The following is a 13,212-nucleotide window of genomic DNA, read 5'->3' on the forward strand; positions in this document are numbered from 1 at the left end:
TGCAGAACTGATATTTTGGAAGCAATCATCAAGTTTATTAATAGATTCCTTCAAGTTACTGAAGTCCTCAAAACAGTCTGCACTAATGCTGTCAGACTGCAAATAGCTGAATGAATATAATTATCTCAACAATAGCAGCTGGTGGCAAGGACACCATTATCATATAGTAACAGGAGCCCACTTTGAAAATAAGAGGCACCACAATGGTGTACACTGTCAAGAAGGTAATCTGCACTCTAACCAAAAAAAAAAAAAAGTGGTGCTATGGTTATTATGGACAAAGATAGAGATTTAACTTCTGTGTATGAACATTTAGAGAAAGTGATGCTCATAAGCTGTTACAATAAAAAGACATTGACAAAATAATTTGCAGTGCAAATGAACAGGGTTATACTATGCATCTGAATAGTAACTTTACACTGGAACTTTTGCAATTCTTTTATTTATTTATTTAGTTATTTTTATCTCGCATATCCCAAGATTCATAAAGATATTATTATTTCCCCAGTAAGACCAATAGTTAAGTCAAAGGTTGGATTACTGAACCAATATCTATATATCTGGCATCAAGTTAAAACACACTTTATGCTATGTACATAGTTATATTAAACATAGTGCTCACTTTTTACAGACGTTGTTTCTTAGGTTTTATGGAAATAATATTGGCTTTTATAATTTGCATTTCATAATGCTGATTACTTTTTCATTGTTATACCAAATAACTATGAAGTAGAAGTGCTGAGAAGAGATCTCCTGAAACATGTGTCACTTCCCACTATGGAAATTTTAAGTATTTGTAAATTGCTTATAATAATTTTGACGAATAATTTTGTCTGTAAAGATTCATTCTATTTATTAGTGTTATCTATATGGGAAGATGAATTTGTTATTAAAGTGAAAATCCATTTAGGAATGATCTGTTGTTTTATAAAAGATTTGTATATGATATTTTTATGCTATGGGGTGGAACAGTTTTGGATGAATTTCTGGGATATTGATTTTTATTTTATTTTTTATTTTATTTAACATTTGTTTACAGGGAACATCTGACTTGGAACAAAGACAATTTTCAGTGGAGACCCTGGAAGAAACAGTCCGGATGCATGTTTTTGTGAAGACACTTTGTGAAGGATTTTACATAGGCAAAACAAAAAGGGCTTTGAGGGATAGAATCTACTAGCATTTGTATGACATTAAAAAATGGATGGTGACAATGCCTTTTATAAACATTTATCTGTGAATAAATACCACTACTTTACGTTTTGTGTAATTGACCAATGTGATGTGCGACCTAGGGAGGGACCATGTGATGACTTTTTAGAATATCTAGAGTTTCAATGGATCCTACGTAGTAATGCAACAGAACTACCTGGCTTAAATGAAAATCTGTCTCCAAGCTGTGTTTTGAAACTAAATGTCAGTTTCTTTATATAAAATGTTCTGGATATATATTTTTTTTTATAAAATGCTAGTAGATATGTGTGGTGTAGGTAGAATAATTGTATTTAGCTATACAGTCTCACACAATTATTTGACATCGATTTATTTATTTTATTTATTAATAAAAATATGTGGGAGGGTTTTATGGAAAATGGTTTGAATGAAATTGAAGGGGTTAAACTTTTGCCTTGGTAGGGGGTTAGGTGCAATGAAATTACATTTTAATGAGTGTTCGAAAATGATTGGAAGAATGTTTAGAAGCATGTGATTTTAAATGTATATAAGTTTGTGTTTATTGTGATTTATTTATTTATTCTGATGAAATCCACATTAACAGGATGTAAGAGCTAAATTGTTAATAAAGAGTGTGGTTTAGTGCAATACCATGGTCTTTTTCCGTGGATTTCTTGTCTTTGAGACATGGGAGGAAACTGGAGCACCCAGAAGAAACTCACACGAATGCAGGGAGGACATACAGACTCCACACAGAAGGCACTCCAGCCAAGACTCAAACTAGAGAACCTCCTGCTGTGAGGTAACAATGCTACCGCTGCACCACGGTTCCACCATTATTATCTATTGCTAATTTCTTGAGTTTTAAGAGAAATGTGTCGATGAACAATATATTTTTTTTGACAAAAACGAAAATAATGACATACTTTCTGCATATAAGAAAGCCATAAAAAAGAATACGTATTTACATAAATCAGATATGCATCCACCCTTTCTATTTTAGAATGTAATTAAAAGTCAGATATATAGATGTTCTAGATGGAACACTTATGTTGTCAATTTACTCCTTAAAAGATTCACTCTTGAGTATAGATTTTGAAGCAAGGGGTTATAATACTCAACTATAAATGTCATGAAATAATTTGTTACTCAATAATGTGATAGTATTGCTAAACCATTTTTTTAAATATTCCTTATGGTATAAACATATTCTTATCATCCTTATGTCACTCATAGAATTATTCTAATGTTGATTCTTCTGAGACATAATATAACCAACAGACATGATTTATTGAATATATAATTAAAAAGAATTGCCATATTTAAATAAATATAGATGGTCTTAAGCAGAAATTAGCTGATAACCCTAAATGTACATATAGAATGGGTAAAAATTGAAAATGGATGCTATGTTATAAAGAGAATAATTTTAAACAACATACTAGAAATATAAAAGGGAATGGTACTAGACCATGTTATAATTGTCACTTCTGTCAATATATTTATAGAATTGGCTCCTATCTGTATCTAATAACATTAAATGTTTATTATGTATGACACCTGCAAATTGTGGCATGAAAAATATAATGTGTATTACTATATGTCAAACATGTAGTACCTTTTATATTGGTAAATATATTAGGAAATTAAAAGAACATATTCATGTTCTTTTAATCCATCCCAGTACAGCACCCTACAAATCATACAACTGTACAAACCACAATTTCTGAAAATGCTCTAAATCACTACATATAATTACTCTTAATTTCCAAAGTATCTGTAATAAAACCTCTGAGTTGCAAGCCTGGCTCTCCCAAAGAAAACTGACATTATATCTGCCAGAGAAACCTGGTTAAAAAGCCCTATTCAAGACTCTGAGCTTCTTCCACTAAGCGTTTGTATTATTACGGCAGATAGACAAAAGAAAAAAGGAGGTGGTGTGGCCCTCATTTACCCCAACACCCTCAATATTTCTTCATACAAAGATCACATCCATCCATTCCAAAATGTTGAGATATTAATCTCCTTTCTTGAAATTAATTACTCAAAAAAACTTTGTATTGTTATCCTATATATCCTACCTGGTAATAACAGTCTAACTCTAGAAGATATTCTGTCTTGGCTCTCCTATACTATAAAAGATGAGACAATTATCTTCAGGGACACGAATACTGATTGTTCCTCTATCTCTTCCATTCAGTCTTCCACCAGCATAATCCTATTTCTCTTTGCCCAACTTATCACTACTGCTACTAGGTACAACATCAAAACCAATGGAGGATCCATCCCAGACTGGATTCTAGTCTCAGATCCTTCTAAATTCATAACCTCTGGCACTATGTCCAACTCTATTAGTAATCATCTCCCTGTCTATGCAGTCTGAGCATACTCAGCCATCCTCAAAAGAACATAATATTAAACCAGTCCAAAACCTTTCTAAATTCAACCCCAGCACATTTAACAGCATCTTGAAAAGCATTAACTGGAATTGTCTTTAAAACTCTCTTTTTGGATGATGCTTTAATCTACTTTAATAATTCCTTTAAAAAATATTATATAGCCTAACCCCTTTAAGAACAAGATGAACTAAAATTAGTAGTGCTCCCAAGCAACTAAAGAAATCATGTCTAATAGGGACAAAGCATGGAAAGCGTGACTTAAATCTAAGAATACAGCCAACTTTATTCATTACAAACAGCTCCATAACCAAGCCAAGAAACTCATTACTGAAGACAAGCAGCGTTTCTTCTGGAAACAGCAAATTCATAGAAAAAGTAACCCCAAAACTTTCTTACTGTCCATTAACAATCTCCTGAACCTTGGCACCAAGCCCAATCCCTGCCCACACCCCAACAAGCCTCCTGAGCAAATTGATAGTATTTGTAACTCTTGTTTTATTAACACTATTGCCAGTATTACCTCTATTTTTACCTGTCCTCTCCTGAACCCCTCCACTACTACTTCTCCATCTTATACATTACCTCAGAACTTCCCCAACACTTCTTATTCTACTCACAATCCCGATCCATCCACTGACACTCCCTTGCCAAACAGTATACAACTAACTACTCATCCACTTTTCAATCTCTCTCCTATACCTACCTCTAACTTCAAAAAACTTTATCTAAAATTAAAGCCATACACAAACTCTGCTGATGGTATTCCAGCCAAATTTTTTAAGCTTGCTCCAGACTTTGTGGCCTATTCCATTAGCATTCTGATAAATAGATCCATGCAGGACTCTTACGCCTCTGGCCTCTAGAAAAAAAGCTATAATTTTACCACTTCATAAAGGTGACTCCTCAACTGATATCTCTAATTTCAGAGCTATTGCTATACTTTCCTCTGTCTCCAAAATTCTAGAAAAATGCATTCAAAAACAACTTTTAGACTACCTTCTAAAACACAAAATTTTCTACCCATCTCAGAATGGGTTCCATCCAAGACATAGCACATCCACTGCACTAATCTCCCTCTTAGATATAGTCAACAAAGCCCGAGACTCGGGAAAGATTGTATCATCCCTTTTCTTGGACTTATGAAAAGCATTCAATACTATCTCCTACTCTACCCTCCTTTCCCAGCTCTCCAGTATAGGCCTATCTCCCCAGTCACTTAACTGGTTCAAAAGCTACCTGTTTAAGAGATCATGCTGTTAAATGGCAGAACTCCATTTCTTCCTCCATTCAGAATCCCACAGGGGTACCTCAAGGCTTAATTTTAGGCCCTCTTCTGTTTAACATATTTGTTAATAATCTCCACCAAGCTATAGAACAAGACTCCCTAGTCCAGTACGCAGATGACTCCATCATAGTCTGCTCTGTTCTCAGTTCATACACACTAAAGCAAATTACCCAAGCTGCTTTTTCCGCAGTAGAATCCTGGCTTCACAAAAATCACCTTTCCCTAAATCCTAAAAAAAAAAAAACAAACTTATGATCTTTACTCTCAAGAGAACCTCACCCAATTAACAAAGCTGACCTTGAAATTCTCTCTTAACTCCACCAAAACTGAGCTAGTAACCCACACTAAACTATTAGGAGTAATTATTTACAACAATCTTAAATTTGATTACCATATTCAAAACAATATAAGCAAGACTCACAAAAAACTGGGGCTAATCTACAGACATAGTAACCAATTTCTGTCCCTCCCTTCCAAACAAGCATTAGCCCTATCTTACCTTCTACCTACACTAACTTACAGAGCTCCTTTATTAACTAATCTGCAGTCTTCCCTGAAGGAATAATTAGATATGTGCTAAAACAAGACTGCTAAATTTGCCACAAATAGTCACCATTCTACTAATCACTGTATTGCCCTAAAACAATTACAATGGCTTGACTTTTCCCACTACCTACTCCTCCTCCAGCTCTCTACCACTCATAAACTGATATACAAACCTCACGACTGTCCAGCACTTAGCTCCCCATTCACCCTGTGCAATCCAGCCTGACCTCTTTTTTTTCTGCATAGCAATATCTGCTCCAAACACACAATCCCAAACTTCCTGCAGGTCAATTATTATACTCCTGGGCAACTTCCAAAATATGGAAAAAACTTCCAGCATTGATCCAGTTACAACCAAGACCTTCTAACTTCAAAAATGCCCTGCACAGTCACTTCTCCATATGGATATATAACTGTTCATTTCCTTCTTCAGCCATTACTTAAAACTAAGCTACCAATTAAACCCTGAATTCTGTCTATATCCAGTTTTTCTTCATTACTCCTTTATTATTTTATTTTAAATTCCTATACATCTTTCATTCTATTTATATATTGTTTATACATTGTTTTATTCGTGCATATTTCATTCTATGTAATTACTTAAACTTCTTACACACTTTTCCCAGTTATGTGATTTTTTATGCATTACTTTTATGTGTTTCTTATACATTACTTTTTAATTTTATGTACTTTTTTTTTTGTTTGTTTTACTTTAAAGCTTTTCTTCCCAGGCCTCCACTAAAAATGGGCTAACATGGCCCAGTGGACTTTCCCGGTAAATACATGTCAATAAATAAATAATGTACATCCGGATAACATAAAACATAAGACATAAATTACTGACTAATGCACTATATAAGCATTTCCTTGATAAAGGAGAAATTTAGACTTTTAGTGCTTGAGGTAATAAATAATAGTATAAGAGGTAGTGATATATCTGCTAAGAGGGAAAACCTGGTCAACCTCCAGGCTTTATTTAAGGTTTTATGCTATAGCCACTATTTAAGATGCATAGTAGAAGGTGACTGTACCTTTAAAATTTTGAATTATGTGATTTGATCATGTAATCTAAAGAGGTTATGTAAGTGTTTGCCACTGCATTCTCTGGTTTTACTTGCCTTGAAAGAGCATTTTATGTAAAAGTTTGTAAGTTTGTCATGTTTTTAACTTGGTGCTATTAAAATTAAATAATTTCATACCATTGTGTTCTCCTTTTTGAGAGGCTTTACACTTTTGATTTATCTAATCAAAACTTGTCATAAAAGCACCCAGACCTTGAACGCAATCACAACAGCCATGACAACTACAATTAATTTTTTTTTAAAAATTAATCCTGTATATGCCCAGGGAAATGTTGATGACTCAAAAAACCTTTGCCTACATGTATGGTCACAAGTGCACCCCAGTTTGGGAGGAAAATTTAATAAATAATAAGTACACTGTCCCCAGCTCAACAAAAGCTATTAAGACCTGTGCACACCTTAGGGTTTTGGGAAGAAAATTAAGGAAATAAGGGTATTGTTCCCAGCTCCCCCCAACAGAAACTACAATGACCTCCTGTGCATATCTCTCAGAAGAGCTAGTTTTAGACTATGTGAGGTTCAGAACAGAGGCTACTACTAAGCATATGGTAAAACCTACTTATTCAGCCTTGGAGTGTGGGGGCCACCATGTACCCAGAAGCTATGAAGGTCCTGATATTTTACAATGCATATTATTCCTTATTATTTGAGAGATGATTTAAACTGAGCAAATCACAAGAGGGGTCAGTTACTTTCATGCTGATAGCTCCCACCTCATAAGTTAGTTATAGACACTTATGTGTATAATTCAGACATCTCGTTGTAATAGGAGATTTCCACGTAATGTAATTTAGATCACATTTCCTCCACACAAGTAGTTGCCACACATTAAAGTATTCCATGTTGCTTCACACATTTCATATTACTCATACATAGCCAAAATAATGAGCACGCAACAGGCAGCTAGTCATTTTCCTCCACAAAGTCAATGAACAATTCTTAGCCACTTTATGCATATTTCAGATGTTAAGTAGTCCATCTTACTTCATATAGATGCACACTAATCTTAAATGCCAGATAGTGATTATTTAAACTTGGTAAAGAACAAGATGTCAGTTACTTTCAAGAGACAGCTGCAATTTCCACCTCAAAAGTTACAGCTAGTTCAGTGTATAGTGATAAACATGATGGCCATGTATTGAACTTCAGCTCTGTGAAGTTCCTTGCAAATAGCAGCCACACAGTAAAATATTCCAAGTTGCTTCATGCAAATCACCTAATTCCTCCAAATGCACACTTACCCTGCAAAGTCAGACAATTACTGTTTAAAATGACAAACAACAAGCGGTTCAGTTGCTTTCTACAGAAAGATCCTAGTCTGCCCCAGAAGTTATGATGGCTGTGTTTTGGATTTCAGCTTTGCTTCATGGAAACAGTGATCACACATTAAAGCATTAGTATTTGCTTCACAGAAATCACTGTAATCCTGCTAATGCACATAAGTCCTGCAAAGCTAACAAACTGACTGTTTAAACTGAGAAAAAAGAGGTTTATTTACTTTCTACAGGCAGCCTCCTCCCAGCAGTTACAACTAAAAGTGACTGCCATGTATTGTTTTTCATCTGTGTTTCAAGGCAGCAGGAGCCACATTTTAAAAGCATTTCAAATTGCTTCACCCAAATGGCAGTAATCCTACAAATGTGCACTAGTCTTCCAAAGCCAGATAGTCATTCCTTAAATCCTACCATCCTCATGCCATCACCAAGTCTTTTCTAAATACCTGAAGACCGTCCTTTTGAGAAAAACAAGAGTAGCATCCTAGGTAGCCTTCTAGTTGGTGTAGGTCAAAGGCTGGCCCTGATTACACGTTTTTTACTTAATTGAAGGTCTAAAGTAGATGCATACATACATATGTATTTGCATAATTCTTGTTTTATAGCTTGTGTTGCGTATACATGTTTACCACAGGGGTAGAAATGTTTGCAATGAATATGCTAATTTACAGACCTCCTGATCTGTGTGTAGAATGCTGTTTTTGTTAACAGTGAAGTTCCAGTACATTAAAACAAATGATACTTAAAATAACATACATACGTTTATGCTTTTAAACAGACAGACAGTAAGAGACCTTTGGTGGACAATGAAAGACTTAATATGGAAACTTTTCATCTCATATAAAGGCAGTGTGTTGTCAAACATGGATTTTTCAGGCAGAACTAATAATTTTAGACATGCACATTTCAATTTAAATATTAAAATGCAAAGGATAATGCATTCAGAATTATATTTTACCTAAAAAGAAACACTGTGTATACACACTGAGATATTCTTTGTTTTAAATGACCCTCACTGCCATTAAAACAGTTTGGTGTACAGTAGGACACATGCCCAGGACTTCTTTTATTAGTACAAAATAATAAATTTCAAATGAAAAATAAGTTACTTGACTGCTGGAATTGTAACAAATTAAAGTAATATCATCAACAAGCTATTAAAGAGATTCTACAACAACTTAATACTTTCTGGAATGCTGAATACATTCTAAGTGCATATTATGTTTATTTTCTAAATAAAGTTTAGCTTTTAATTCAATATTTAACATAATATGTGCAACTAAAATATTATTACTAAAAACGTTCATCTTGACCAACAGAATATTTGTTATTTATAGTTTTGCACCTACAGAAAGTAAAGGTCACCTCAACAAAGAAATGTATTGCACAATGAAAAGATTACAGTATATAACGTAACTGTTTTTTCACTAATATAGTCTACCATTATTTAACTTACATGAGAAAAAGGGTTGCTGAATGTAATCAAAGATCTTCCATTACTTATGGTAAAATATAAGAATATTTGATTTAGACATAGTAACATTTTAAGATAATACTTCTGTAATTAATATAACTGCTTTGTTCACGTAAATAATTTAATTATAAGCTGCTACCAAAGGCAACATAGCAAGAGTCAGCAAGCTACTTTGTTATATGCATACAACTTGATAGTAAAGGGAATGCAGATAGACAGTGAAGCTGTAGAAAGATACTTAGCTATACACAGTGAGTGTTGACAAAGTGCCTAAATCCCTTTATATTCATCTGAAATTTGATATACAGAGACCTGGTCTATAAAAGCAGTAACCTTAATTCGATAAATCTTCACTCCTGACCAAGACAATATAGAACAGTTTAATTTTCTTTTAAGACACTTTTCTGTTTTGCGAGACAGGAATCCACAGTTCAAACATCTCCTGACGAGATAAAAGCTGAAGGAAAATGGCCAGAACTCCAACAGTTAAAATGGGGCTAAGAACTCAGGAATTAAAATCAAGAATAGACAACTCACATATAAGTTTTAGTTGTCACTTTAGCTCTTTCATCTCAAGCAAGTAGAATAAGACTTCATCAAAATACTCAAATCACATGATCATACCATTAGCTTTAAGTACATTGCATCATATTCCACATGGCTAGTTTCATCTCAAGCAAGTAGAATAAGACTTCATCAAAATACTCAAATCACATGATCATACCATTAGCTTTAAGTACATTGCATCATATTCCACATGGCTAGTTTTAACCAATTAATACTTCAACATACTTAAATATTAAAATAGTATTTAAAGAAACATAACAACAGTGATTAATCCTTTAAAGGGCAACTCTAATGTTCAACAAACACTTTGTATTTTCATGCAAATTAAATTGTGGAGTTAAATGAAGATGTTAATATTATTTCCAATATGCTATCCTCTAAAAACTTCTCAAAATATCTTTGCCTTATTCACATTTTTGTTCAATATTACTGAATGTGAATTTATTAAACACTTTACAATTTATATTGTGTTTGTTAAGAGCAATGTTATCATTTTTCTGCCTAATGGTATAGTGATGTTCATACATCCCTTGTCCAAGTTTCCTAATAGTCTTTCCTGCATAAAATGCTCTACAAGATGAACATTTTGCTAAATAAATACTCCCCGTATAATAGTACATAAAATACTCTTTTGCTCAAATAGCTGTCACAGTTGTGATATTTAAATAAATATTTAAAGGTACATTTAAATGTGGTGCATGCAAAGTGTATTCATTCATTACTGACAATGACATTTACTGATTGCCCTGACTGTGACAGAGTTACTAGAGCAAAAGGGAATATTATCTGTTATTTTCAGGGATTTTTTTTTATTTATATTATGTATTATTTTCTTTTGTTTGACATTTTGTGTACCAGGAAAGTCCAACTGGCAATAATACCTTTCAGCTGAGGTTTAGAGAGAAAAACTCCACAATTAAATAAATTTAACAGATAGATAAATTGATATATGTGAGGGGGGTGGGAGGTGTATGGGTCTAGAAAAACAATAAACAAAAAAGACTGACCATCTCACAAAGTAATACATTTATTTGACAAAACTGCAACACTGCAAAGCTTTCGAGTCTCGAAAGCTTTGCAGTGTTGCAGTTTATCAACTAAACTTATCACTTTGAGAGACTGTCGGTCTTTTTGGTTTATTGTTTTTCTGTTTCATTTTTACCATATAGACCATTTACTGGTTAGCCGATTTTTCGATATTTGTGTATGGGTCTACTTAGAAAGACCAAAGTCCCACTTACCCCAACATTCATAATACCAAGACAAAAAAGCCAACAACTGCAGAAGACCAACTTCCTGGAACACCGACTTTCAACTCCAGGTAAGTAATCACTTGGCCACCATGTTGAACTCTGAGATTGCACTACCGGGGGGGGGGGTAACAGGCAGTGTTGGTATATTTAGCTAGGGGGGTGTGGGGGTGCAGCCTCCTCACATGGGTGGGTTTAATTTGCTTTGATTTTAATTTAGTTTTTAGTTTGGCTAAGTGGTTACTTACGTGGAGCTGAAAGTTGGTGTTCTAGGAGATTGGTCTTCTGTGGTTGTTAGCTTTTTCATCTCACTATTATGAAAGTAGGGTAAGTGAGAATGTGTAGTATTACCATATATATGTAAATATATATATATATATATATATATATATATATATATATATACATATATATATATATATATATATACATCAGTGAATGCTTAAAAAAGCAAACGCTGATTTATCAACCCCATGTAAGTCAAAGCTTACAATCCCAATTACTCAGAACAGCGATATTTTACCCAAAGAAAAAAATCTCTGTTCCACAAAAAAAAATAAAAAAAATAAAAACTTCAAAACATTGGATAAACTGGGGGCCTTGCCCCCCTACTTAAATATACCAACTCTGAGATTGCACTACAGTGAGGAAAACAGCAAAGTAACAGAGGTGGCCAAGCGATTTCTTTCCCAGAGAAAGAAAGGGCTTATATGCCATTTTGCTATTTTGGTGTTTTGTGCTTTCAAGTTTGATAAAGACACATTTGAAGGATTGCGTCTTTGATTATATAATAGGAACCCTATATATACATATATATATATATATATATATATATATATATATATAGTCATATACAAAATATGTGCACAGGATACAAATACAATCAAATGAATGCTGCAAGTATACATGCTGTACTGTGGCTAGAACAGACCTCATATACTGGAAGAGAAAATACCACAATAATGAAGCTAGAAGAAGAAATGTCATAACAGGTTAATAAAAATGTATTCCTATGCTTTATGCAGCATGTGGGACAGGAAACAGTTTGTAAGAAGAAGATGGCATAGTATTTAGCAACTCGAAGGATGAGACAAGATTTTTAAAAAAAGAGGAGGTAAGAGGAAAAGGGACTATGGATAGCAGAGGAGGACTGTTTGTATGTTAAGTTTGAAGGATGAGAAGTAAAATGGCATGTTGTGGAGGGAAGGTTTTAGGAAGCTTCGGTAGAGAGTTAGACTTTGCTTAAGTATTGATGAAGTAATGATTTTGTTATATATTTATAAGTTTAGCCTAACCTTGGCATCTATAAGGGAATATTCAATGTGCACATTTTACTTTATTTAGCAACATGATAATCTTGTACTGCATTTTATATAGGAAAGGCTGTTAAGAACCTTAGATGAAGGAGACAAGAAAATTGCTACAGCATTAGCCAGTAAAATCATATCAATAATCTTTGTAAATACAGCATGAACTATAACATTGTTCAATATTGTTGAACAACTGATACTGGGCATAAGGTGTGGTGAATTTGAAAATATCTGAGTTTAGAAAAATGTATCAGCAATTGCATTTTCCCACAAAAGATTTTTCAAGATTAAAATAAACATACTAAACTACATGTTTGTGGAAGCTTAGTGCTGCCCTTTATTGGTTAATAAAATGTTCTACTACTTTTTACATACTTTTTAATATTTTAGTATGTTATTGTGTTTGTTGGTTAGAACTGGTCATGTGAATAATGTAATATATATAAATGTGACAATCTGCATGTTTGCTACTTTGAGCAAGTCTCAAAATTGGTTTGAAATAAAAGTACTCAAGAAATGCAAGGTCTGTGGCTTTCTGTACATTTTTTCATGCAAGTGAATTTATTTACAAGATTTTTTATCACTAAAGGATTTACAGTAATTCTTTTTTTATTTTGTCTTATTCACATCTATGTCAAGAAAGGGGCACTAATATCACCCTAAATCATTTCATGATCTGGATGTGAATACAGATATGATTTCAATCTATTTTTACCCATTTCACCTTATTCCTATCTGCATACTTTCCCTTCATTTTCAAAAATTTCAGACTGAGTTTTTTTTTATTTTATCCTGGATAAATTAATGAATATGCCATTCTTTTCTACTCATGTTCAGGTTTTAAAAGAGTTG

This window comes from Protopterus annectens, chromosome 9.part0 (genome assembly GCF_019279795.1).
Source record: "Protopterus annectens isolate FY-2018-M chromosome 9.part0, PAN1.0, whole genome shotgun sequence".
Taxonomy (NCBI): Eukaryota; Metazoa; Chordata; order Ceratodontiformes; family Protopteridae; genus Protopterus; species Protopterus annectens.